General features: G+C 40.1%; 1 protein-coding gene across 2 annotated transcripts in view; it reads right to left on the reverse strand.

The window, feature by feature from the left end:
- Positions 1-945: 945 nt before the first annotated feature.
- KHDRBS2 (KH RNA binding domain containing, signal transduction associated 2) overlaps positions 946-23,211 on the reverse strand; it is a 620,331-nt gene continuing 598,065 nt past the window's right edge. For both annotated transcript variants that reach the window (XR_006578577.1, XR_006578576.1), the window contains 3 exons: positions 18,324-18,428; positions 6,418-6,560; positions 946-2,554 (listed from right to left, as the gene is read on the reverse strand). The gene's annotated coding sequence lies outside the window, so the exon portion shown is untranslated. The remainder of the gene's footprint in view (positions 2,555-6,417; positions 6,561-18,323; positions 18,429-23,211) is intronic.

Genomic DNA, 23,211 nt, shown 5'->3' on the forward strand with positions numbered 1-23,211 from the left:
AACACCTTCCATTCACATATCACCTTCCTCTTTCTTCTCCTCTACCTCAATCTTGTTCCTATTTTAACAAAAGACTCTTCCCCACCCCTCATCTCTTTTCATTTATGTATAAGTAAGGAGTTCTGCTCATAGGAAATCATGTGATCCTGTTCCTCCTGAGGTCCCTTCCAACCCTGATAGTCTATGATTCTATGGTTTGGATCTCTGGTGTACATGTGACTATTCTGAGTGTTTTCAACAAATAAATTACCCTTTATAACTCCTAATTTGCATGCGGTAACTAAACAATGATGCCTCTGGTAGTCATAGTATTTCCTAGGAATTTCCTGTGCTAAGCATAGGGAACTTTGGGTAATGTTACAAATGACAACAGTAACAACCTAATCACAAAGGCAAAACTGAAAAGAGTATATAACAACCACCAAAAAGTTACTTGATGTTCCGTTCTGGTTTCATTATAAATATTGCAGTCTACTGTGTGACTATACAAATACATAGTTTTTAAAATGCACAGTATGAAAAGTGTAAGCACAGTGTCCTATCAAAAGCTGAAATTCTCCATCTAATCATAGGTGTTAATGTCGTTTTGTCCATATCTAGGAAAAAAGGTATACAACAGGGACCGGGATGGTGAACTGCGGCCAGTGGGAGCTGCAATTGGCCGAAACTGTGGATGCGGCAGGTAAACAAACTGGTCCAGCCCGGCCCGGCCCACCAGGATGGTTACCCTGGCGAGCTGTGTGCCAAAAGTTGCCGATCCCTTCTATACAATGAAATCTATGATGATTTCTTAGCAGCATGTTTATATGCACTCAGATATATTAGTACAAATTTCAAATGCAAGGAGGATGTTAGTGGATTTATGTTATAAAGATTTAATAAATTCACAAACAAGGTGTCATACCGTTTACTGTTTCGTATTGTCTGTATACCTGCATCCTCATATTAACAGTAGGCGCATTATTACAGAGGAGAGTTCAGTACAGCAATTTTAGTTTCATAACTAACAAATTATCTTAAGTTACAAAGAACCAGACATAATACGTTAAACTGCAGTTTGCGGAATTTTTTAGACACTAAGAAAACATTAATTTCTATAGATACTTATGAAATGAACAACCATTAAGGATTTTTTATGTGTAGTTTTGCAAAATCTTTGAAATTTCAAAATATGTTGCAGATTGTGAGTACATTGAAAAACTATTCTACCTTATAGCTGAAAAAAAAGGATGACATGCATCTGCAGTCTCTAGTGGAAAAGGAAATCAACAAGGAAAGGAAAAACAAACAAACACTTTTTGTACTCAAGGCCTGGAAAAATTTTTTGGATCAAGTCACCTGATCTCCCCCCTTCCTTATCACTGAACTATGGCAGGGCAATCAGAGAGGACAAAGTAATGTGCATGACTAGGGTAAAGCTCAAGTACCAGAGAGTGGTTGTTCACTTAAAACCAAAACATGGGAAACCAAACATCTCTTGGTGCTGTCATGTCCAAGCCACCAAAGCTAAATGGCTTTCCTCAGCAAGATGCTGACTTGAAAGTATCATGAAGATGGAATTTCTTCAGGCATATTTCCCTGGAAAATACATATATGAACATCACTTTGTCTTCTCTTAATTTTTACCTGACAGATCTTGAGCAGGATCCACCCATACCAATAGCACTAACAATATTTAAAAGCTGGTTATGGTTTGAAAGAATTTAATGTTTTTGCATAACAGATTTTAACATTACTAACACCTAAACTGTAATTCTACACATTGTATCAAACTCCTCAAATATCAAGCTGGATAAGCAGAGGGGTTTTTAGCTAGTAAACAAGAGCTCTGCTTTTCACGTGTCTACCTTTAATTTTAATTACATTATTTGCTCAATAATTAGAAATAGTCTTGGTCACAGGAACCTTAAAGGTATGTTTAGGTGTTTAAAAATGTAACATTTCTCTTATAGCTTAGCTTTTGTTTCCTCAGACCTGTAGTCCTAGAGGAAGAGTCTTCACGTGTGTAATGACTAAACTCGACAGATCAGATCATGACAGTTTCATATATTTAGTAGTTTGTTACTAAGCTATTGGATGCACTGTAAATTCCTTTGCTTTAAAATGTCTCCATACCTTGAGGAAGGAGCTAATGTAAAACAGAGATGCAATGCGTCAGCTAAAATGGGCAAGTGTGATTTCAGAAGGCAAATGTTGAATTCTAAAAGATATCCACTGTATATAGTTATAGATACTGATGAAAGGCATAATATGGGTATGAACTCTTTGGTATAGTTTAGGTCTTTGACATACAAGTAGGATCCACACTTGGAAGATTACAACAGGAAGAGATTTATTTCACAGCCTTGTTATAATCTTTGTCACAAGAAAGAAATAAAGTTGTTCCATTTTCAGCTCTTGATTAAAATCTTTTTTCACTGGAAAATAGTGCCATGGTATTACACTCTTGTATTCTTGGGATAATAAGGATGTAATGTCCCATTTTGACCTTTCAAAATGCTGTGTTTTGATTTGCTTGTCATTACATTTCTTCCAACTTTCCAGTCTTATTAACCTGTGAAAAGAGAATGGAATGAGAAGCAGTTAAGATACAGAATACTGAGGAAGATCAAAGTAGTACAACACACTTTTGTAGTTCAAAGCACATAGCATACGTTCATATTTTTGGTATTGCATCATTATTGCATCAGAACCTAACAAGAATTGTGAAGTGGTACCTATTTAATTTATCATCATGACAATTCAGAGACTGTAATCTGCATATTTTCAGAGCTTTTTTCTGCCTGAAGGTGTAGCTACTGCAATCTGAAAGGCTACATATTTCCAGTGTCTTTAGAAATATTTTAGAAAAGGAGGAATTAAAGCATTATATCACAATCCCCAAAATAGATATTTCAATAAAAGTTATAGCGTATATGACTGAGGGTCAGATTCTATCAGCCTTACAAAACTTCATAGATTCTTAGACCGGTCTACACTAGAAAATTAGGTCTGTTTAACTACATCAATCAGGGGTGTGAAAAATCCACACCTGAGTGGCATTGTTAAGACAGAGTAAGTCCCCAGATAGACAGTTCTAGGTCAACAGAAGACCTATCTACCGCCTCTCGGGGAGGTAGATTACTTATGCTGATGGTAGAATCTCTTCCATCCGTGTAGGTAATGTCTACACAGAAGTGCTACAGCAGCCCAGCTGCAGTGGCCCAGCTGAGCTGCTGTTGCATTTTAAGTGTAGACAAATCCTTAGATTCATAGATTTTAAGACCAGAAGTGACCATTAATTATCATCAGTCTGACCTCCTGCATAGCATAAACAAAGGACTTCTTGATAATTTCTGCATCAAGCCCATAACTTGTATTTGAGCTATGGCATATCTTTTAGATACACTAAATAGACTGAGCTTCTTTAGTCTCTCCCGATAAGGCATGTTTTCCATGTAGCTCTTTCCTGAAGCCTCTCCAATTTTTCTACATCCTGTTTGAATTGTGGGCACCAGAACTGGATATTGTATTCAGTAATGGTCTTACTACTGCCATATATGGAATACCATCGTCCTATTCGTACTCGATATTCCCCTGCTTATACTTCCAAGAATTACATTTACCCTCTTAGCCAGTGGTCCCCAACGCGGTGCCCGCGGGCGCCATGGTGCTCGCGGGGGCATCTTAATGCGCCTGCATCCTGGCCCCTGGGAGAGCACCCGCCGAAATGCTGCCGAATTTCAGTGGCATTTCGGCAGGGATGCCTCTCGATGACGACACTTCTTGCCGACAAGTGATGTCATCGAGAGGTGTCGCCCCCAATTTTGGCGAGGACGCCTCTCGCTGAAATTCGGCGGTGTTTCGGCGGGTGCTCCACCGCCGCAGTAGTTCTTCGGCTGGTGCCCACCAGCCAAAAAGGTTGGGGACCACTGCTCTTAGCTAAAGCATTGCACTCAGACCACATGTTCAATTTGTTATCTACCATGATCTCTAAGTCCTTTTCAGAGTCACTGGTTTCTAGGATACCATTGAAGAAAGTGGGGCTACTCACAAAGAAAGATACTACTCAACATGAATAAAGTGGCAGAATGTGGCATTTTTATAATGCTTTCACCTCACCTGAGACTTTCTTAGTATAAATAAAAATGTCAGCATTCTTCCCAATGTCAGTGTGATACCAATTAAAGTTACACCGTGATAAATTTTTATGAGGACAATATTATCTACCTTAGATAAACAGCTTGTAACTTTCAATATGTCTTGCTTGTTTGCCTTAGCTGCTTTGTCTTGCAATCTGTGAATATGTGTAAGTTTCCTAACAGATGGGAAAACTAAACACTTTAAGTTGAAGTGCTCATCCTTTTTATTGGATTGCAAGCATAGTAGCAAAATATGCTTTCAAGTAATCTCTGACCTATAGAATCCACCATCTCTTGGACTGACAATATACAATTAAATGTCAATTCAATAACACTATGCCCAGTTCAGCAATGGTCCTCTTGTGAGCAAAACCTACATCAGTGTCAATTTTAAGGATGATTGCTAAGAGCTTGTGGTGACTATTGGGCCAATTTGTTGTGGAGCTTTTAGTTTACAATTGTTTTAAAAGGTTACATTCACCAGCACAATGAAAAATTAACACTGAAAACAAAGAAGCATGAAATATCTAATGTGTGAGTTATTAACATTCATGCATTATTTCAAGTTACAGAGTTGTTTGAATACTTCCTACCTTTGGAAAATGTAGTTTGAATGTCAAAATGTCCATTTAAAAATTCTCGTGATTTTTACTTATTGGCAGCAACAAAGATAACAGGCCAGCAGTCAACAATCCAAGACCCAGTGTTAACACTTTCTCTCATATATGATAAATGTCTATCAGGGATGGTCTAGACAGTATTTGGTCCTGCCATGAGGGCAGGGGACTGGACTCTATGACCTCTCGAGGTCCCTTCCAGTCCTAGAATCTATGAATGACTTACTACCATTCACAGTTTTGTAGGTCAGTAAGGCTTAATTCACAAAAGTAGTAAGGTGCCTAGCTGTCACTTTTGGCATCTAAATCAGGTCCCACTGAGGATTTACAAAACCCTTGTTCAGTTTCTGCTGAACACTGTAGGCCCATAAACTTACTCAGCAATGACTTTTGGGGGGGTAAAAGTTCCCTTGGTGCCTGTGTTTCTGTCTCTGGGCATGCGCACTGCAGCCCCATGCCTGGTGCCCAGATGCCTAAGCCCCAGATAGATGCATGAACAAGGGGAAATTGGAATTCTTCTGCCTAACTCACCTACAGGGCCCAATCCAGTAACCATGCTCACACCTTGCCTTCCAGACTGCCCCCCCCCATAGGTGAACTTACACAATATGGCCAGAGCAGGAGTTAGAGTACTCACCTGGGATGTGGACAACACCCCCAGTCCACCAGCGGGGGAAGAAGGAATTTTGATCCGGGCTAAGACACTGCTCATGAGAATACTCTAACTATTCGGCTAAGAGATTTTCTGATATGGGGCCTCCTTAATCTCGCCTGTTGAAGCAGCAGGAGAGACTGAGAAGCCCCACTTCTGACTATCCATAATCCAATGGTTAGAGCACTCACCTGAGGGGTGACAGATTCCAGTTAAAATCCTTTCTCCGAGGTGACTTGAACTGGGGGTCTCCCAGGTCGCAAGTGAGTATCCTAACCACTGGACTAAAAATTATGAGGGAGCCCCCAACCTCTGCCAAAATGGAATAGGCACCTAACGCCAAGAGTGGGTCTGCAGCTGAAACTCCTGAACAGAGGGAGGCTCCTATTTCCAAGAGAGGGAAGGGCTTAGCACACTTCTCTCAGCTCAGCATCTCCAATTGGTTAGCTTAACTGATGTATCACCTAGAATTCTGGGTTCCATTCTGAGGCACCTATCTCCCTGCATTCCATATAAGGAGCCCTGGTGAATAACAGTGATTTTCCAAGTGCCTAAAAGTTAGGTATGGCGATGCTGAGTGTCACAACACCTAAGTATCTTTGTGAACCTAGCTCAAAGTGTTTTAAAAGCACACAGTAAGAATCTTTTAAATTACCTCTTATCAAACCTAAAGGTACAACTGGAAACAGTATATTGCTATAACATGGTCTACAAAACAACTGTGGACAATGAAAGAGGCAATTAATTTCTTTCATGTGATTTGCATCATATCCACAGGTAGCAAAGGATGAACACAAGAATACAGTGACAGGCAAGGACTCTTGGATTCATCTTTAGACAAAGGATTAGGATCATCATGAAAATCAGTGACTACAAGTTTTATGCAGAGTCCCTCTCAGATACATTCTCCTCTAGATGTACATATGTAGCTCCCACTCCTAATGTAGCTTCAACCCTAATGCTATGTCTTGGGTGGTGGGAAGTATAAGCACTCTACAGACATGATCTAAAGTAACCTCAGTCTTACCTCATTTTGTTCTTCAGACTGAATAGTGAAAATCTCCTGGCGCAACCAGCACTGTCTATATAGATTCCTTGTATGAAAAAAATCCAGCTGATTTCTTTCCTCTCTTTTCACCTTGATCAATTGGAATCCTCCTTATGTGTCTCCTATAAGGAGATGAAGTGGAAAAGATTGAAACTATGAAGCCATATGTGTCTGCGCTGCTATTTTTGCCCATCTACATAACTAATTTGCACAGACGTAAAGATCACAAATGTTTTGTTCTGAGCTACCATAAAAACCAGCCAATCACATAATGGAGCCATATGGCTCTTCTGATCGGAATGAGATTGCTGTCACTTAGTACAGCTTCAAAGTGCTGTATGGGGAGTTACGTGCACAAATTCTATTAACAACAGGGCTGGGCAAATCATTTTGCCTAATTTCAAACCCACTCAAACTTCAGAATTATTAGTTTTATGTTCTATTTAGCAGGGACTAAAACAAATATATACAGACTGATTCAAAAATGAAAGATGAGGCAGAATAAAATCTAATACAAAATAATATGAACAGTATATGAACTCTAGTTACCTGGCACTCATTAATGCCAGTTTACCTTTTTCGACGTGATAGTCTGCCCCTAAAACATAGTACAAGTTTCCTGTGAGCTAAAAAAACAATTTTCTTCTATGTCCCTTGAAAAAGAACATGGATTTAAATGACTAGAAAAAAGTTTGTTAATTTTGATTAGTTTTGCGAATATCAAAATATTTTGATCAATTCACAAAATCCGAAACTGCACTCAATTTGTCCATTTCAACATATCAACAACAGTTGTCAGGCCAGTAATGTTGATTTAAATGTTGAAATAGGAAGGGTAGTATATATACAATACTGACCATGTAAAACCTATTTTCTATTTAGGTTTTCTATTTAGATCCTCTACACACACACACACACACACACACACACACACACACACACACACACACACACACACACACACACACACACACACACACACACACACACACACACACACACACACACACACACACACACACACACACACACACAAATCCCCTTCCCTTGAATTATTTAAAATGAGCCTGGCAAAGCATTTGAGAATATGCACTATCGGGAATGATTCTACATTGCAAGGGACTAAAATGTGTGACCCAACAGGTCTTTCCCATACCAGCTTTTTCTGATTGGATGATAAATGTCAAGGAGGTTTCTCCAGAAGTGATTGTTCTAAATACCGCTTAATGCTTGTCATGAAATAAATTATTTTTTACTAGTCACTGAAGTCTAGTGGATAGTTTTATTCCATGCAAATTTCCTTTTTTTTTTTTTTTGGGTAAGCAATAAAGTAGCACAATCCCAGAGAGAGAGAGAGAGAGAGAGAGAGAGAGAGAGAGAGAGAGCCTTTCAATCCCTGCAGGTTATTGCTTAACCTACTTACATCCATCAAAGTAGTCTCTATGTATTTTCAAACAGATGAATTGTATAACAATGACTAGGTAAACTTGGATGACTTTAAATATCTGAAGTAGATTAATTAATCTAATCATACTCTTTACTCTGTGTCTCTTTCCTTTCATAGATGCAGTCTTCATTTAATAATCACAATTTGCAATAAGTAAAAAGGAAAGCTGACAATCCCTAAAAGACTTCAAAGTTTATCTTAACAATAACAGTGGCCAGGATTATCCACTGCTTGGATTTCAAAAGAATAGAAAGTCCTATGGAAAAAAGCAAACACTATTATTATACCATATACAACCAAATACAGGTTTGTGAACAATCTTTGCTCTTGCATCTACAGACACATGACTATGAAGCCTAATTCGGTTGTTATTCTGTGACAACCTCTATTCCATTGTTTATTTTCACTTACCCCACTCACCACTTACAATAACAGAGCTCTTGCCATTCAGACTGCAAGACTCTTGGAACATGCTTAAGAAATCTGTCTTCATCTTAATGTGGGAATGGGGTCTTACATAATTTATGGAATGTCAGTCAGCAAGGTTGATGGCTGAACATATTGAGGTATTTGTTGCTGAGATCTATTTCTTCTATGTAAGATAAATATACAAAATAGTTGACTGGGTTGAATACTCATTTCTTATTAAAAAAATCTAGGCAGAACATCAGGGTCCAGAAACCCCCAGTGGAGAAAAAGAGGTCTAAACCCCAAAGAATAAGCAACTGAATCAGCTGTATACAATGTTATTGTGTATAAATATGTCAATAAGGTCTTTAATGAAAACTTGTAATGGTCTGAACTTGAGGTCATTAGGAGATCTGGATTCATGTTATAGTTAGGAATATATGTATATCTGTAGAACAGGGATCGGCAACCTTTGGCAAGCAGCTCATCAGGGAAATCCTCTGACGGGCCGGGATGGTTTGTTTCCTGCAGCATCCGCAGGTTCAGCTGAACGCAGCTCCCACTGGCCAATGGGGGCTGCGGAAAGCAGCGTGGGCCGAGGGATGTGCTGGCCGCCGCTTCCCGCAGCCCCCATTGGCCTGGAATGGTGAACTGCAGCCAGTGGGAGCTGCGATCGGCTGAACCTGCGGATAATGCAGGTAAACAAACCGTCCCAGCCCAACAGTGGATTTCCCTGATGGGCCCCATGCCAAAGGTTGCCGATCCCTGGTGTAGAACATTGTAACTAGGATGCAACTGCAGCATCACCTCGCAATAGGGGGTGAAGTAATCAGGCAAGGAGAGACACCGCTCCAGCTAGTTGTTTACACAAAATTAATTGCAAGCACCTAACATTGTAAAATCTAGGGAAAGAAAATGGTGCACCATTAAAGTTAATAGAAAGACACTGAAACTGAAAAGAAAACCCCAGTCTTGGGAAAACTAAGGAAGGAGGGAGTTTCCCCTGCTCTGTGTAATCACGAATAACCATAGTCTGAGAGACAGGGAAAAAGCACCTCTAAAGTCTGTTAAAAGGGAAAAGGTGAAGTAAAGGTTGTCCTGAAATTGAGGGCCAGCATCTAAGCAGGGTGCTGTCTGTGAAACAATGGATCCCCTCTAGGACACAGGACATGCTGGGAAACTATGCAGAGATAATAGGTAATTTGTAGTAGATAAGGAAATTTAGCTAATATGGAAATGTAAAGCCTTGGATTGCATCTTTGTGTTTATTTTCTGTGTAACTTGTATGTGTTTGGTTTTCCTTACTATTTCATCTGTGAATCTACAATTTTCCTATTAAATAAACTTTGTTTATTTTTACCCTAAGCAGGTCTCTGTTGTGCAAACTGTGTGAAGTGTATGTCACTAGGAAAACTGATAATTGGGGGCAAGTTTACTCCTTGAAGAGTGACAAACCAGAGGGGAAAAGTTCAAGTGGTTGGTAGTTAAGAACTCAGGGAGATGGATTTGGGGGGACTTGGACCAGAAGGGCTAGTGGGGTGAACCTGCAAGGAGTAACCTGGTGTATGGAAGCCAGGGTTGAGACCTTTATGCTTGTAAGTTGGCTACAGCTGTCAGAGCCATAGCAGCATAGCCATGGGCAGTGGGTGAACCACGGGCTCGGGGAGACTAGCCCCCGGCCAGACCCACCCCTTCCAACTGAGGCCCTGCCCCTCGTGCTCCCCTTACCCCCCAAAGCCCAGAGCCCCCCCCCCGGCCCCCTTCCTGCCAAACAGCCACCAGCCCCCTCGGCCCTGGGTCTCCTGAGCACCTCCAACCCCATAGTGGTGGTGCACGGTTCCCCCCTCCCACAACCCTGGAGCACTGGGTAGTGCGGCCCCATCACCATAAGCCCTCCCAGTGCTAGGCAGCCCTAGCTGCCCCAGCCTCAGCCAGATTCCCTTCTTGGAAGAGGAGCAGCCTGCCTGGGCTAGCAGCAGGAGGGAGCCTGGGACGGCGCGTGGGTGGGGCCACACGGGGCTGTTTGGGGAGGCACAGCCTTCCCCAGTCTATTATATGCACCACCCAGGAGCATAGCATTAACGTACCCAAAGTTACAGTGACAGAACCCTGACTGGTCTGGCTGATACCAAAACATCACAGAGTGGCCTACTAGAACCTCCAGGAAGGGAAGAAACTTGTCTCTAGCACTCATCAGGGTTGGGGATGAGAGTGGAGAGTTAAAATCAGGAGCTCTTTCCTCCTGCCCATTCCTAGCTATGTTTTTAACATATTCCTTCCTGGTTATGAAACTGGAGCCCATGGTAACCATGCTCTGCACCGAAAGGCAAATGATGAACTCCAGTGTAAGGGAGGGAGTAACTCCTGTGGCTGTGCAGCTAAGCTGCAGAGACTGGATGGTCCATGGAAATGGGAGTACTAAAGCATGGGTTTCGATAGGCTCATTTACAGTTGCTTTCCTCCTCACCTGAACAACACACCACCACCTTGTGGCTATATTCTGGCAGATAGGATCATTAGTGACATTTTCTAAATTCTGAAATCACTTGCCCTAGGACTTCAATAGTTTCTCCGTCTGTGTCATGTCATTTTGTTAAATCTTAATATGCCACATCCAATTAATACGGACTATACTAATCAGTGATGGACACAATCAACCTGTGTCTAGGACCACAGTGGCTGGAGTCAGGTAATTATGCAAGAATTTCTGCTTTCATTAAAAAACAAAAAAGGGTAAGCCCTCACTATGGTGATAAAAAGCTTGAAAACATAGAGGTAGGGTAACTCATGCAGTGAAGTCTGTCTGCATCTGCAGAAAGCCTGAAACAATAGCTCAGAGACAGACAAACTACCCCATGAAGCTAAATGAGTTGTTAACCCCAAGATATGCTGCTAAGGGGAGCCCTGTCAATTCCACCCTAGGAAATGAACAAGGATTCTGTATGCGAGGAGGAAAAAAGAGCTGCAGGCCTTGCTTACTCACATGCAGATAAATCCTCTCTGCTAAGTCAATGATGGGGCCGTCTCTGCTTCTCCAGAGTGAGGGAAGCAGGGATCCCTGCTCAACACTGATGCTCTTCAGGGGATGGGGAATCCTGCCACTATCACTTGAAATGCAGATGAGCCTTTGGCCCTAGGGCAGGGCCACAGTGGCAGAGCCATGAGGGACCCTTTGTTGTGATGCATGTAGAGCCCTGGCTTGCCTTAATTTGGCCCTGATAACTATGCAAAAACTTTATTTTCAGAAATGCTGAAACACTTGCAGTCAAGGGCAGTTGTGGAAGCTCACCAACTCTGAAAATCAGAACCTAAATATATGGAAAAAAATAATTTCAACTTATATCACAATATTTAATTAATGATCTTTGCTAAGATAAAGACTTCATCTCTAAAATGCATTGAAAAGGAAAACTTTGTCATGCAAAAATGTATTCCGTTTCCCATTTGCCACAACACAATTCAATGTGTAGTGATGGTATATATACACACTGCCATCTACTTTTACATAATTTTCAGAGATACATTTTAAGAAGTTCAGCATTTTTTATTTCTTCATGCGGTGGGAACAAAGTAACTCGCCATGACAAAAATCAGGCCTCACATGAAATATTTGGAAGTGTAATCATACAATTGAGGGTCAAAATGTACTATAGTAGAAACTATAAATACAAAAGCAGTGAACCAAGTCCATTCTAGCCTCAAGGTTTGCTTCATGATGAAATATGTTTTGTTATTATTTCCTAAGATCTTATAGGTTTGAATAAAGGTACACAAAAAAACTCCCTGAATTTCTCCTGAATGATAATAGTGTATGGATTACTTCAAATTATAAACATCAAAAACCATAACCACTGGAAATAGCTTTTTTCAGTGTTGAAAGCACCACATACATGCTGAACAGATGAAATTTACACAGCTCGTTATTTAACAATAGCAATAGCCATTTTGCTTTATTGCTGGGTTAAGCGGATGTCACATAAAATTGCACTGAATTTTGAAAACGGAAATTGGTGACTTTTAATGCTAGGATAGAAGGTATTTTTCATGCTGTCTAGGATTTCAGATTTCTTGGCCAGGAACAGAAAAGAAAAGGGCCAAAAATATATAGATTTTTGCACAGGCCAAATGTAATCATTGTTATAATTTGGGAACAACGTGGCTGTCCTAGAGACTTAACATTCCCCCCCATCTTGGTAGGTGTACTCCACTGAATAACAATGAATTACTTTTTAAACGACCCTTCCTTTCAACAGGACAGCAAGAATGGTTCCTGGACTCTATTTGTGCTTATGAATTGACAGAACATGGAAATGAAAGTGTGAACAGGGTTTACACACTTAGCACATCAGTGTTCAGGTTTGCACTGCTTGATTTCTATTTTTAGTTTTTAAATTTTAAAATATTTGTTTTTCCATTTTGAAACTTGATTTTTAGGGTTAATTTGCTTCATGTGGACAAATCCTCCCCTTGCTTATACCCATGCAACCCAACAGAAACCTATGTTTTGTCCTGGGCACATGCACTGTATTAGAATAGCATGTAAGCAGCTTATAGCACCAGAATGCATGGACTGATAGATTTATACAACATAACTAGTGTATGGTAACATGTCTAACAGCAGCTGTGAGTTTGGAGGACAGTAATTCCAGGTCTGTGGGAAAAAAAGATATGGCTAAGTACTAAAGCTTGTTTGTCATTTTATGTATGTGAGTAGTCCCATTGACTTTACTGAGACTACTCAGTTATGCATGTGCTTAAGCACTTGACTGGATCAGGGCGAGCTATATATTTTAAAAAGAAAAACCCTTTTCTTTATGGAAAATACTATAGTACTTCTTAATTTTTTCTAATTAATGACTTATTCGGCTCTCACCTGCATCATTACTGCATGCTATTTGATAGCTATTCCCATGCAACTATTCCCAAAAATACTATGCCTGGTAGTTTGCAGATTCAACCCTAGAGCATGATCTCAAACCCTTTGAAGTCCATAGCAATCTTTCCATTGACTTCAATGAGCTCTGGATCAGGCTCTAGGGTCCTGAAACTGCAAACTACCAGGCATAGTACTGACTCTTGTGAATAGCAGCATTGACTTTCAGTACAGTATAAAGAACATGAGCCCTGCAAATAATGTCAAAACTGAGAAAATATGAACATAACAAGGCCATATGGGCTCAGATCAATGGTCCATCAATATTCTCTGTTTTTATGTTTAACACAATGGAATTTTAGAGACTAATTTTATAATCCTTGCTGCTGCGAGAAGTCCCATTGAAGCAGTAGTCAGGTGAGGAAAGGTCTGCCTAATTTTTTAAAAAATGCACTTTATTTTATCATTCACATACATGAACTTTCAAAACAAGTATAAGCAAATCTTATCATAATCTGCATTTGTTACCTTTAAGGACCCTGTTGTGTTTTGTCAGACTCTTATTAGCTGTGATTTTTAGTTTGTTCAAATTCCAAGAACGGTAACCATATATTATAAAATGTACTTGATCCTGGTACAAGGCTCCATATCATTTTTTTTCCAAAGGATTTCTCATACTTCATTTCTTCATGTCATTATTATGTCGGGGTCGGGAACCTGTCGTTTTCCAAAGACAAGCTTCTACTCTTGGGGTTTGCACAACTGAGCTTTTATTGTACATTGTGCCACCCATAAACACTATTGGAAAGACTCATTGAGGTGGCAGAAATTGTAGAGGAGAAGGTTCTTGTAACAGCTGTTGTGAGACTATAAAGGAATAGTCAGGGCTCATGCCTCACCTCCCAAATCTCCACAAATGGCTGACCAAAAAGACACAACAAAACACAACAGAGTGGCTGAGAGATGTGTCCTACCTCCCCGACAATGATTTGGCATCCCCCAGAAATTGGTGGCCAGGGCGACTGCCTGCCTCTGGGAACAGTAAGGCTGCCAGTATTAGTTGAGGCAGTAGAGATGTTGATATGCTATCTAGAAAATATTAGTCCCTTGCAGTAAATTGAACATTGACATTTCTTTCTGCATTTTTAAAACATTTCTTGTTGTCACTGTTTCCAAACAGAGGGTGTGTGTTGTCTGCAGGCCTCTTGACCAATTCAATCTTCCTCAACAAAAATAAGAGTGACCAAGATTTTTTAGTGGCGAAGTAGTGTAATTTTTTTTGTAATGCTCCCAGAAGGAAAAGTACTCTTCAGTACAGGATGGTGCCATAATGATATTTGTAATACAGCTGGTCAGTCAAGTTGTAGAAGGACTAGAAAAACTAGTTGACAGGGGCATATTATATACATTGCCATGAGTTCACTTGCGGCATTCTGCATCACTGGCAGCAGGGTTTTCAAGGTCTTGTTCTACAAGGATTGTTCTTTCTCTGACATTTGAATGGAGCAAGATTCAACCTCAAGTCATCTCTTGTTCTGCCCACAAGACTTTCTGAAGCTCATCAGAGGGAATTCCTCCACCATCCTGCTGTGGTTCAGTGCTGCTGGCCATTCCCTTACTTAATCTTCCCACTTGCATCACAGGAGAAGCAAGCAGGAGTGCAGCACCCAGTAACCCCTCCATGCCCCTATACAACAAGGTCTAGGTAAACTGGTAGGGGTGCAAGGATTTGGTTCCTTTTCTCCCATTTAGGGTATATCTACGCTAGAAGCACTACGGCACAGCTATACTGCTGTGGAGCTCTAGATGCTCACTACAGAGACAGAAACAGTTCTTCTGTCACTCTAGTAAATCTACTTTTCCAAGAGGCAGTAGCTAGGTCGACGGAAGAATTCTTCCATTGACCTAGCGGTGTCTACAATGGGGCTTAGGTTAGCTTAATTACTTCACATAGGGCATGATTTTTTTCACAGCCCTGAGTGATGTAGGTAAACTGACCTAACTTTGTAGTTCAGACCAAGTACTAGACTACATGCCTGTGCAGAGGAGTAAGTCATAATCCATTCCTGGGGGTACTATGTAAAACCCTAATACAGAGAGATACATAGATCATCAGTAGAAGTGTCAACTCCATACCAGTTGCACATCCAAATTCTGCCATCAGAGGACCAGTGCAATTTACTGAAGAGGTGTAATCAAGGGCGTAGGTGTAACTGAGGGCAAAATATGAAGGGGATGGGAGTGCACAAGTGTAAGGGAAAGCATTTGCTGGCCTGCAGAAGCATCAGTATTGGTGTTGAGACATAAGCCACAAAGAACAGTTTGATTTTCAGATTTCAGGTAGAGGTTATAGGGCTGGCAATTAGAAAATCAGCTTTTCATTTCTAAATGGATTAAATCTGATTTGGAGACTCTGAGAGACAATAAACCGGATGCTTTTTTTAGAGTCACTTTTCACAGTAAAAACTGTACTCAAATAGAACATATTGCTACTTTATAACACCACCATGTGGGAGAAATCATTGTATATCTTAGGAAGGCCTCGAATATACAAATACAGGAATATTTATCCTTAATTATTATGATGGGAAGAGAAGGTTTTTTGTTTATTTGTTTTGTTGCTTTGAACATCAAGTGACCTACAAAGCTTGGATAAATGCCACTGTTCATTCACTAGAAGGCTTATAAACATCTGTGTTTGCTTCTGTAGGAGCGATAACTGCCTGGAGATAACAAATCTGATGATTATTTCAGACATAGAGGACAAACAATACTCAAGATGATGCCTCTTAACTGCCTGGCACACACTTACAAAAGATGCAAAAGTTACCAGGCTGTATCATATTCATTGTATAACCAGAACGGACTCCAGAACGTAAATTCCACTGGAAGAATACTGAGAATGGGGAGCAATTGAGAAAAATGGGGGAATAATTTCCTTTCTGAATCGGATTAAGTCCACTGTATCGCGGTGTGAAGCATAAAGCCTTGTTAAATGGCATGTGACTATTTTATAGAGTTTCCCCTCCCTCTTTCTCATATGTATATTTAGAAATATTTACCTCTGTGGTTAGCAGTAAAATCATCCAGCAGTGCACAATCTTATTCATTTATCTAGTCAGTTCATTAAAAAGTCAGATAATTATAAGGGGCGTAGATTTGTCTTGCATCATTACCATTAACATTTAGGGAAGGTATAGTGTGGTGTCCATAGAATGGAAAATACACTCATGAAATATTGTATCCATTCATTGAAGATTAATAATAATAAAATCAAGTTTACTCTCCATGTTTTAATTAATGCAGCATAATGTTAGGTTTTACTGCACAAGTTATTTTGAAATACTTGTACATGAATATATATTTTAATACATTTAGTCCTTCATCTGATATTCACTGATCTCCAGCATCTGCATGTTCTGATACCACAAATTTAAACAAATTACTGTTATTTCCTCAGCTGAGTCATTTTCAGGATGTTTCGAGGATGTCTAATAGATAGAGACATTACTTAATTATATGAATATGAATCTCTGAGACTTATCTCCTACTTTGAGTGACAAGAAAAACTGTTCAAGTGTTTCTTATACTAAAAAGATTTCAAATCAAGTATTTTAAACAGAGTAAGATTAATACCAAACTGTACATAGAGCTACCACATTAGTATAGTATAATATTGGTGAATAACAACAGTAACATACATAAAAGGAAGAAATTACATTTATGGTGCTGTGTATTGTCTTAAAGACAGTGCCACTTTATCAAATCTTATCACAACTTATTCACAATGCTACAAGATGACAGTAATATATTCAAAAACTCAGGTTGGAACTATCTGCTTTTTTAGCTGATGACAAATCGCATACGACGTGTGGGAGAATACCCTGAGACAGATTTTCATGCTAAAATTCTCTGCAATTTAGCAACTTATTTATAAAATAAGATGACAATTGTTTACAAAACAACAACATAGATTGAGTCCATTTGTGCAATGCCAAATTAGAGTATATATATATATATGCCCAGTCAGTCTAGTAATATAGTGCCTGTTTCTGTTGCCATAACTCAGTTTGGACTGAATTCTCTGCTGATTTAAATTGGTGCTGTTCCATTGACATTAATGCTATAGTGCCAATTTATATCAGTAGGGAATTTGGCCCATTGAGTAGTATTTTAGTCCACTGGAAGTCCCATCAAATTTAATGTATGAGTAAGAAGTTGACAAGATTGGGTCAACAGTAAAATTCATATGTTTAATGCCCATTATTTATATAAAGGAGAGAATGATCTCACCCCATATAAACTGCAGACCTGAGGCATACTGTAAGTGGTCATGTTATACAATGAACAGCTCTTTTATTCAGTCATGTTCCACTCATTGTTTAGAGCGACTCAGGGCCGGCTCCAGACCTTGGGGCGGCGTCCCGTGGGAGGGCGGCAGGCAGCTCTGGTGGACCTCCCGCAGACGTGCCTGCAGAGGGTCCGCTGGTCCCGCGGCTTCGGTGGAGCATCCGCAGGCATGCCTGCGGGAGGTCCACCAGAGCTGCGGGACCAGCGGACTCTCCGCAGGCACGTCTGCAGGAGGTCCACCGGAGCCGCGGGACCGGCGACCGCCAGAGCACCCCCCGTGGCGTGCTGCCGTGCTTGGGGCAGCGCAAATCCTAGAGCCGCCCCTGGAGCAAGTGTGCTATTGTGTTTAATTTGGTTATAAACTAGAAGACACAGTCACACAAGAACTAGGGTTCTGGCAACCCAGCACACTGCCAAGATGAGTATAGGCACTCTGGTCATGGAGTGGGAAAATGCAACTATGCAAGTGACTTGACATCTCCTAAAAGCAAATTGTTGATTTGATACCACACAGGCTAAAAACAATGGCTCTTAACTTGAGGTTTCAGTAAATACATATGTATGACAGCAGGCTTCCTTTAAAACCAGTCAATCACTAACATTCCTGGTGAACAATGGCATTTCTTAGGAGTTGCTTCCTCAATTATTAATGTATCCACTGCTAATTTTATCATGCAGAGTAGGAATTTGTCCCATCACTAAATATAAGGCAAGTTTAGAAGAAATATAGAAGTTGTCAGCACATGAGAGTCAACACATTATTGCTATACTGCAGCCATTTATAACAAAACTAAAATGAGCACTCACTTGTTTGGCATTAATTTAATGTCCCACTTAGTTCCTATCAGATGCAAATAGCTTCTTCATCTGTTTAAGCATTTCTGTTCGTGCACATAATGAAGTGCTCTGTACCTGTCAAGTAAGCAGAATTCATAACTTAAATAAGAAATGGATGAGGAAATTCAGTGTCCTTGTTAAAAAATATTAAGCCTCCAAAGGGACAGTGTCAGATTTATTCCAGCCATTGGTTTCCTTTTATGAGGTTTACCTACCCACCACCTCCCCTCTGCCCCGCATAGAGCTTTTCGAAACATGGCATGCCAAAGACATTGCTGAAAAGGATATCAATTCAATGCATGGCAAAGTTAACAACAGTGTAGTTGTCAAACATACTCAAAACAAAATAAATTAACCAGCCTGCCTCCTGTATTTAAGTGTTTTTTATATTCTGTGTTTTAGAAAAACAGTTTAATTTTAAACAGCATTCTAGTTATGATCAGCCTCTCTTGAGGAAGTTTTTTATGAGAATGAATGGAGATAATGACTACCATTAGTCTTTGCCATTAGCATAAAATATGAGGAACTCTACGAAATTTATAACAGGCTATGACATGACAGTATAAATATGACTTTCTAACACTTGCATATGCTTTTGACTACAGCTGATTGCTATTTAGTGAAGTTAAATCTAGTAATAGTATATTTGATAGCATGTTCATCATTGGGTTTAATTGTTTCCACCACAGGATGTGAAGCTTTATGTCCTCTATCAACCAAGAACAAACAGTCATACTGCTTAATGGCTGTTCAATTAATGTTTATGGTGCTACTTTTATACCCTGAGTTATCTGACAAATAAACTCCAAGAAGCAATTTAAGAACCTCTGAAGCTTAATGGGACCCCAACCACTATTAAATATTACTACAAATTCCTATACAATCCCACACTTGCAGATGTGAAATGGGAGACATTTATCAGCATTAGACATCTTCTCAAGGACAACAGGATTAATTGTGATAGGGAAAGGAAATCAGAACTGTAGAGACAGAAGGTCTGTGTAACTTCAGTTTGGTTAGCTTGAAATTGCTGATCGGACCTGGGCTAAAATGGAGAAGACCTGGTCAGATAAAAGTCAGCCCCAGTTCATCACATTGCAGAGGCTAATCCTCTAATGCTGATTTGCCCTCTATAATCTGGATGCTCTCCACCTATTCAGAACTCTGCCTCCTTTGTACAAGAAGCTGGATTGATTAAAAAGAAAAGAACAGTTCAATGACAGGGTTCTCTCTGCTGCTTTGGTGCATATTAATTCATCTCTCTCCCTTTTGTACAAAGCCTGTAGAGAGCAGTGTAAAATTACCGTAAATATGTTTTCACTGGAGAGCTGCCATTGTTCTAAATTATGAAAGTAAATGATTTCTGGCTTGTGCTGTTAATTGTATAGAGCAGTAATATATTCATTCAGCGCTTCCCATTTTAATTCAGGCTCCCTGATCTCTGGCTTCTAATGATGTATTACAAGCCTGTACTTCTCTGACACCTAGGAAATTAATCATTAATATTTCTCAGTCCCCCACAGTAGCTGGACACAATTAGACAAGAAAGAACAGATTTGAAGAGTGGTGAAAATTTCTTTTCAGAAATCACACATATTTTCACACCATAAACATTGCTCAACATCCACTGCTGCAAATATATTTTAATAGAACTGCTGTTACTGTGGCTCCCCTCCTAACCTCCCAGTAGTTTTAATAGAGCAACATGAGGTTCATAAACAGGGAAAATGCAAGTTTAAAGGCTGTCAAGCCTTCTTGACAACTTCCCACCAGGAACGCAGCTGAGAAATGACAAACTTATCACCTGACTAGCTGATGTTTAAAGCTCACTGCTTTTTATTAGGAAGCAATGAGCCTTCCAGTTTGGAGTTCATTTTCCATTTCATAAGCACCTCTTCACCAAAAATTATGCAGTTGATCTGATTTGAATCTGAGCAGTTTAACACTACAGTTTTACTATTTGTAATAAATAAAGGCAGCTTTTATGGTGTTACTGCACATTAAGAAACATTTTAGGAGGGTGACAGACTTGTTTTTATTTCTCATGTATTATTGCTTCACACTTTTAAAAAACAATACTGATATATTTTAACAATGTTGCTTGTATTTTACTTGCACAGTTGTTGTGTGTAACTATATATGTATTCATATTCTGGTTCATCTCTGCCCTGGTGTGAGGAATAAGCAGTAAGCAATAGATCCACTTAAGGGTACAATGTTGTGACTTTGACAGGTGGGTTGACCTCATTGCTAGTAAGCTTGCAGGTGGTAAGCTTAGTAGCCAAGTTCTTTAATGGAAAACCCCTGTATTAAATTGTATCATGTAGACTTTGTGACTGATTCTTTCAACAACTTGCCCTGTAAAAGTGCAGCCACCTCAAGGGGCTGCAAGAAGCACTGCATTACTATTTCAATACCATCTGACTTTGCAAGAGCAAATTCAAATACTCAGGGAAGCCCGATGCACTTTATCTTTTGACATCCTCTCAGTTTTGTGTCTTCTTATATAAAAATATAGCCTCCATTGATCTGCATTGCAGCCTTCAATGGTAAAAAGACATTTCATCTCTTTGGGCCACAATTTTCTTTGATTGGTCAGTTTAGAGATAGTTGAGAGGAATTGCACTTAATCAGAAATAAATTTTGGATGGTGTCAGACTGCTTATAAAAGTGATGCACTCTCTCTATAAAGGTTAAACATTGCATAGGGCGAACATGCACATTCAGGACTCTGACCTGAATGAGAGTTGAGTGCACAGTCCAAAGGCCAAATATGATCTTTACTACACTTATATGAATACTCTAAACCTCTTTTATAAGCAGGAGTGTCTGCCCATCCAAATCTACATGATGTTACTGAGTTGCATACAGAACTCCCCACTGAGATACATGGGTAGAGCCCTACCAAATTAATGGCTGTGAAAAACACGTCATGGATTGTGAAATCTGGTGCCCCATCAGAGGCTCCTACCCTGCATAGGGTTCCAGCTGCTAATCATGTCTGGGGATTGGGAGGGATGAGACTTTGTCTTCCCCTGCAGGTGCTCCTGCTCCAGGCTGCTCCTGGGTTGGGTCAGACCCACCTCTGGGATCTCCCCCAGGTGCAGGAAGCTCCACAGCTCCAGCTGTTAACTCCCCACTCAGGCAGAAGACTACTGCTGCACTGCTGCTGATGGTGGCACTGGCTTTAGAGCTGGGCACTCAGCTAGAGGCCTTCCTCTCCAGCTTCCCAGCTCTGAAGGCAGCACCTCTGCCAGCAGCTGGGCAGACGTAAGGGTGGCAATCCCACGTCCCCCCCTCCCCACAATAGTCTTGCACCTCTCTCATTCTGACAATTTTTTGGGTCAGGACCCCCATAGTTACAACACCATGAAATTTCAGATGTTTTCGCTAATTTTAAAAAAAATCCTGGCAGTAAAATTGACCAAAATGGACCCGTGAATTTGGTAGGGCCCTATATATGGGGAATTCTATGTAATGACTGATGTGAAAATATTTCTCTCATTGTTTTACATCCATCTATCTGTCTGCTTCCATGGCCACTATCATCTTGTACGTGACAGCAGAAGCACATACCAGTAGATTTAGAGAAATCAAGAAAGTTCATTTTAGCTGTAATTAAAAATATTAATGGAATATTTTAGGTACTTCTATATATCTTAGGTACTTAACTGGCCCCCACTACCACAGCATCTGAGTGCCTCACAATCTTTAATAGATTTATCCTTGCAACACCTCTGTGACATAGGGAAATATAATTACATGGGAGAGGAATTTCAAAAATAGATGCCTGAATTTAGGCTCTCAGGCACCTAAATAAATGGCCAGATTTTCAAAAGTGCTGAGGACTCAGTTGAACTCAGTAGAAGCTGCTGGTTGCTGAGTACTTTTGAAAATCAAGCCACTTATTTAAATGCCTATATATAACCTAGGAATCTAACTTCAGACACTATATTTTGGAAGATTTTGGATACACTCAATAAAATTTCTTCCTTTCTTTCTAAAAAGAACTGTATCAGAGGAAGGGGGAGACAAACACCAATATGATTGTGGTATATAAACAAACGTTCATATGGAAAACTTTTATAACTTCAGTATAATTTTTGAGTGGTATAGATGAAGCTCACAGATGATAAGTTCTTCAGGCTAGTGACTGCATCTTCCTATGTATTTCTACAGCACTTAACACACGTAATGGTCCCAGTCACGGTCAATAGTAATAGTGATAGTAATTTCACTAAAATAGTGATAGTAATTTCTACCCTTTCATTTGTTTATCTATAGTTTGCAAAGTAGAGACATGCTGTGCTATGGCAGTGAGCCTTAAAAACTGCCAACTGTTTTAGGTAACTAGGCGCTAGCATGTGCATGTAAAATCTGTCTTTTGTATGGGGTGGAGTGCAGCTTCTGTCACAATTCCATCCCTATACCCACTTTGCTCCTGAATGGTTAGTAATTTGTCCTCTACATTGGCTGTGGGTGATGATGAGTATACAGGGGCATGTAGCCAGGTTCTGCCAACTACACACCCCTCTATGTCCAATCTTTAACAACTGGCTCCAGGAATGGAACGCAAGGCATGTAACACCTGATTACCCCAACATGCCTGGATCCAAGGTCTGTGGTGAACACAAGAGCCTCCATTTCAGGTCTTAAGTCCCCTACCTGCTCCTGCACAGCAGCATAGGCTGGACAATGACCTGGGCCCTAAATAAGTATCTGCAGTTAATTAACCTCAGTCTTTGCAATAACCATTCCTCCAATAAGAGTAAAGCACTCATCCCCTTGCAGACTGGAATCCTACATTTCTGACCTAGTAAAGAACTCTAAACATGTATATGCTTTAGATTTTATCGGG

This window comes from Mauremys mutica, chromosome 3 (genome assembly GCF_020497125.1).
Source record: "Mauremys mutica isolate MM-2020 ecotype Southern chromosome 3, ASM2049712v1, whole genome shotgun sequence".
Lineage (NCBI taxonomy): Eukaryota > Metazoa > Chordata > Testudines > Geoemydidae > Mauremys > Mauremys mutica.